This window comes from Pundamilia nyererei, unplaced genomic scaffold (genome assembly GCF_000239375.1).
Source record: "Pundamilia nyererei isolate P.nyererei 1_Seehausen unplaced genomic scaffold, PunNye1.0 scaffold00055, whole genome shotgun sequence".
Lineage (NCBI taxonomy): Eukaryota > Metazoa > Chordata > Actinopteri > Cichliformes > Cichlidae > Pundamilia > Pundamilia nyererei.
In genome coordinates this window covers 1,729,921-1,735,381 of record NW_005187456.1, presented here as the reverse complement: position 1 = coordinate 1,735,381, position 5,461 = coordinate 1,729,921, and the positions used below count along the sequence as shown (strand labels likewise).

The 5,461-nt window shown below is 42.0% G+C and overlaps 1 protein-coding gene across 1 annotated transcript in view; it reads right to left on the bottom strand.

The window, feature by feature from the left end:
- tspan7 (tetraspanin 7) overlaps positions 1–5,461 on the bottom strand; it is a 13,508-nt gene that overhangs the window by 4,112 nt on the left and 3,935 nt on the right. The window lies entirely within an intron of this gene.

Below are 5,461 nucleotides of genomic sequence, written 5' to 3'. Positions count from 1 at the left end.
ACACACACACACACACACACACACACACACACACACACACACACACACACAGCAATACACAGAGGAAGAGAGAAAAGGAAAGAGGACAAATCAAAGAAGCTCTTTGATCCGAGGCGAGACGCTTCCTCCTGTTGCGCCTCTCTTAGCATTTCAAATGAAGGCTACGGATAAAAGAGCGTGTTGTACGAGGCAGCTGAAGCGGCGTGTGTCTCAGCTGGGTATGTCTTGCTGGCATCAGAAAGAGAGCGGGGTGTGGAACGGCTGCTGATGAGCTGACTCCAGCGAGGGCCAACTCATCATCCTAACCTCCTTTCTTCCAAGAGGAGGCTGTTCGCCGTCCTGCTGCCATGGCCCTCTGACTGGAGGGGGAGCAGCCTGTACAAAATGTCTCTGTGCAGCCTGAAACCTTTAAAGCTAATGAGAGAAATACACTCGGCTCTCTGCGGTTCCCTCTTAGCTATTAGTCACTGATGCAGAAGCGAAACAGAAATGATTAACAGCAATACGGAAACCGGGGCTGCCTGTAAATTCAGAAAAGCCTCCGCAGGTTAATGGTGGTGTTAACAACATTTACACTTTGCCCCCTTGGCAGGGTGCACACACAATGCCTCGACAAAGGTCTTTCACCGTGACTAATAGCCAGCCTGTGCTTTGACTGAGCTGCTTTGTTCTGACTTGTTTGTTTGCAGGTTTTGAGCAAACCTTAGGTGTCCTTTTGACCTGTAGCTTCAGAATATAATAATAAAATGCAGTTGCGGAGTAAAATGGCTCAACGTAATTGTTGCTCATGCAAAAATGCACTTATGAATTTTCCTATCAGCATCATGGCACGCCCAGACAATGAGGTCAGCTACGGCCTACGGAGAGGAAAAGCACTTTAACTGAACTAGCGCTGTATCTTCAAATTCCTTGTTTGAGGCTGTAAAAATAATTTGCATGAGTGATTCATCCAATAACCCCCGGGACAGACTGCCGACCTGTCCAGGGTGTACCCCGCCTCTCGCACCGTGACAGCTGGGATAGACTCCACGCATCCACGACCCTGAATGGGATAAGTGTGAAAAAAATGGACGGCTGGATGGTTCTACCCATTAAGTGTTCGATGCATCATGCAGCAGCATTGGGTCTGACAATGACTATTTCAGCACTTTACTCCGTGCATGCACATAAGTTGACTTGTGCCGTCTTTAAATCATTTGCACTGTAACAACACACAAAGCACTACAAATTGACATATTGTAACTTTAAAGTTGATCTCAGTACAAACATGAGGCAAGAACTGATGAATGATGAATTCAGTTTCTCGCTCTGTTTTGGTCTCTATCAAATAGCTGTCTTGTTATCTGCGCTACAATATTAACCACTGAGCTGCATAATTTATCTGACCCCAGTTTGATGGCGAGCATGCAGTGAAATGTAGCTCAATCACAGCTTTTTTGGCTGATACCAGTCTCACAGATTTGGAAAGAAGGTTGTTGAAAGCAGTGAGACTAAACCAAACTGTTAAAGTCACAAAACAAAAAGCTAAAAGACGCTAAAGAGCTGCAGAATCTCTGTGGCTTCATCACTACAACTCATATTATATACACTTATCCAATTATTAGTAATAGAGTAATGCTCATTATATGTATAATCAGGTGTAAGTAGGCAAGGAAAAAGACTTTTGGCAGCAGAAGCCTTCTGGTTTCCATCTGTGTGTGCTTATGGTTCTATTGACTATATTATGTAAATTAATTATGTTCGAGCAGGCTTGCAGGTAAACAGTCCATGTGGAGAGCAAAAGCAGGATGGCATTTGACAACTATGATCTTTTTTTTTTGAAATACCTTAAAACAGAAATCTTTTACAGTCATTTAATCTTGACTAAATAATCAAATTCAACACATTTTTAGGCAACTTTCTGTGACATATGCATGGCTGTCTGTCGCCCTTATGAACTTGAATTGAACACTCTACAAATGAGAGACTTCAGAGCAGGGATTTCAAACTCATTTTCAATTGTACAGCCCACTTTGACTTTAAGTGGACCGGACAAGTGAAACTATATTATTATTATTCTTTGTTTTTCTTGATTGATGAACATTTTCTTCTTTTTCTTAACAGAAATCTCTATAATAGACAGTGAAAAACAGTCATTTAACTGTTTATCTATTACTTCGCTGCTTTGGTGCCTTATGAATGGCTGTGGAGGGGGTCTTTATCAGAGGAACAAGCGGTAAAACTTGTCATTTTTGTAAAGTACAAAAATTTATGTTCGACATCATATTTTCAGTCATCCAGTGGACCAGATTGGAGTCTTTGCGTGGCCGATTCTGGGCCCTGGGCCGTATGTTTGACGCGCCTGCTTTAGACCATCAGCAAAAAATGATCGATTCGCCTACCTCTGTAATGCGATAATAATCGACGCAATTACATTTCGTTGAGAGACTGTTTTCGGACACTTTATAGATGGACGCTTCAAATTAAATAATTGACAAAGAAATGCACTTCATCACTTCACTGATGCAAAAATCATTTTAAAAATCCAATAGTGCCATAAAGCAGCTGTGGACAGTGATTTGCAACATTACCCCCTGAAAGCCAATACAGTGGTGAGAACATTTCTGGTTCATAAAATCTATTTTTTTTCCCCTCCGCACTCTCAATTTAAATCTATACTGGAAAACCAGAGGACACTGAAAGCATTCAGATAACACAATGTGATATAAAGAAAGATATATGGGCTTCGAAATGTGGAAGAAGAGAAAAAAAGCAGCATTTTTAAGAGGCTCCACAAATGCAAAAGTTTAAACACTATGACTAAATGGGACAGGTCTGCTATTATACTGTCATAATAGCAGACCTAATAAAAGAAGGTACAAAGTGTTGGCTAAACTGATGCAACTTAACATATGTAAGCAAGCTGTTTTTTTCAGTTCCCTGCTCAGCTGAACTGAAGGACTGCGGGCTGATGATTAGATTCTTTAGTAATGACAGCTACTCTTTCTATTAACAGTGAATCTAATAGCCAGAGCAGACTGTCATTCCGGAGAACAGTCCTCTTGATGACGATCTACTCACTGTTTATGGCCATCAGTGACAAAATGTCTCTCCTCAAAAGAGCCGCTGCCGCTGCATACCAATAAATGATCATCTTGTCACTGCTAAAGTGCTAATTTTAAAGTCAACTGGGAAATCAAGTCAGAGAAGCATGGGGCAAAATCGTCTCGACTTCGCTTCTGCTGCTGAATTTCAAACACCTCTGCCTCCTCCTCCTTCTCCACCCCCCTCCACCCACCCACCCTCGGGCGTTTTGTTTGAAATTCAATGCCCGACTGGCCACCCTGGTTCCAGCACAGAGTTTAAAACAGGTCACCCTCCTCTCTCTTCCCTCCTCCTCCTCCCTTCATCGGCCTCATAAAGAAACAGAAGGTGCAATGACAAAATATATGACTCCACCACCTGCTCTGCGTTCCCCAGCCCAGTATGTGCACACCCATGTATGTGTGTTCTTCCCAATTATGACATTATTTGCCACGAGAAACCCATAGAAACACTTCTCCTGCACTAAATGCGGTGCCAGCGCTCTCTCCGAGCTCTGCCCTAAGGGGCTGAGGACACCCAGTGAGCCGCGAGACTCTTCTGCACTTTTGGCGCACGAAGCATGAAACCTGAAGCTGTTGATGTAAGGGAGTGCTAAAAGACCATCCAATCCAGACTAAATATAAAAGTTCACACGCGTGACACCGGTGCATGTCTACAATGTAGGAAGACACAGCACAACTCTTCTATTCAAGAGTTTTTCGACTACAGATCCTAACTCGAAGGGCTGATCTCAGCTTTAACGACGTTCTACAAAGTTAGGGTTAATTCAGTTAGGATTTATTCAGGTTTTGCTCAAAGGAAAGTATTGAAGCTTTTGGGGTTTTTTTTTTAGCTTTCTAGGGTGAATGTTCAGGGTGAGTGCAGAGGGGAGCTTTTAGATCATTTCCCCCTGGCTATATCTGGCTGCTACCAAAAAGACAGACGGGAATAAGTCTGTAATGCACAATTATGGCTAAAAAAGATCAGTCACACAGTACTGTGTTCAGTGCTGCCTTATGTTTGTACTGTTCCCTGCATGAACATATTTGAAGACTGGGCTGATAATCAAAAGGTAAACAGAGGCAAATCCAAAGCACTGCAAATCAAACAGAGATAGCATTTCACTCCTCACTTCACGGATTAATCGCAAACGAATTTATCTCAAAATTTGGTTTTAGCGATTCCTTGAGTGATCTGCCGTTTCAAATCCTCGGGAAAAGTAGTATAAGGAGTGTTAAATACAACTGAGCAGAATCAATTTTTTTTGTATTATTTTCGAATCGGAAAAAGAATTTGCAGCTTAACACCCTAGTAAAAAAAGAGCTGGCAGAAATATTGATTGTGCACTACAAATTTAAGGCTTTTGTAGCGCTGTGTTGGTTTGCATAATTTGTATTTGCGCTTTCATTATTAAGCGTGTAAAATATTCAAACAACTCTAACAAGCTTGAATTTGGTATGACAACCTTTATGCTTCAACACAGCCTGACCCCTCTTAGATATGTTTTCTTGTTATTTCTTGTTGAGGCCCGGGCTCTGGGGAGGCCCATCCATGACAAGATCTCTAACAACACTGGCGAAAAAGCCACCCCAAACCACGACAGAGCCTCCGCTGAGTTTTACAGATGGCTGTAGACACTCATTGTTTTGTACATATTGTCCATGATCTTAACCAAAAATTTCACATTTTTATTTATTGTTCTATAAGATGTGTTGCCACTGATTTTTAGTCTAGTTCCTGACAGCCTTTTAGGCATTTTTCATGGATTCATTAATAAATAAATGGTAATAAATCAAGTGCTTTAACAAAGTGAGTTAGGTGCCTTTTATTATAGTTGAATGACTCATTGGCAGTGTTGGGACTAACGCGTTATTAAGTAACGCGTTACAGTAACTACGTTATTATTGTGGTAACGAGCACGGTAACTAGTTATTATGCCAAAACCAGGAACGCGTTACTAGTTACTGGGATTTAGATGGGCTCGTTATTCGTTACTTCTTGCGGTGGCTATCACGGAGCTTCCACAGATTCAATAACATTAGCAAGTGGTGGAGGCCAGCAGGTGGATGAGGGAAAGGGGAGGCAAGAGGAGAGACCCGAAGCGACTGCCGGTCCGAGTGTCAGGTGAACTGAACTTCAGGTAAGAAGTTATGACCTGCAGTCCATCTGGGTCAGACATAAACCAAGTTTATTTTCGTTGTGCTGACTTTTTCCTACTGGGTACTAGCTAGCATGAGGGAGTTTCTATACAGCTGGGTGGGTGCTATGATGTTACTGATGTTGAACTTTGTTTTGTTCATAAGGTTAAATATTAGAGTTGCCAACCGTCCCCTAAAAAAAGGAATCGTCTCGTATTCAGAGAAAATATTACGCGTTTCGTATTGAGGTGAAAAGGAAC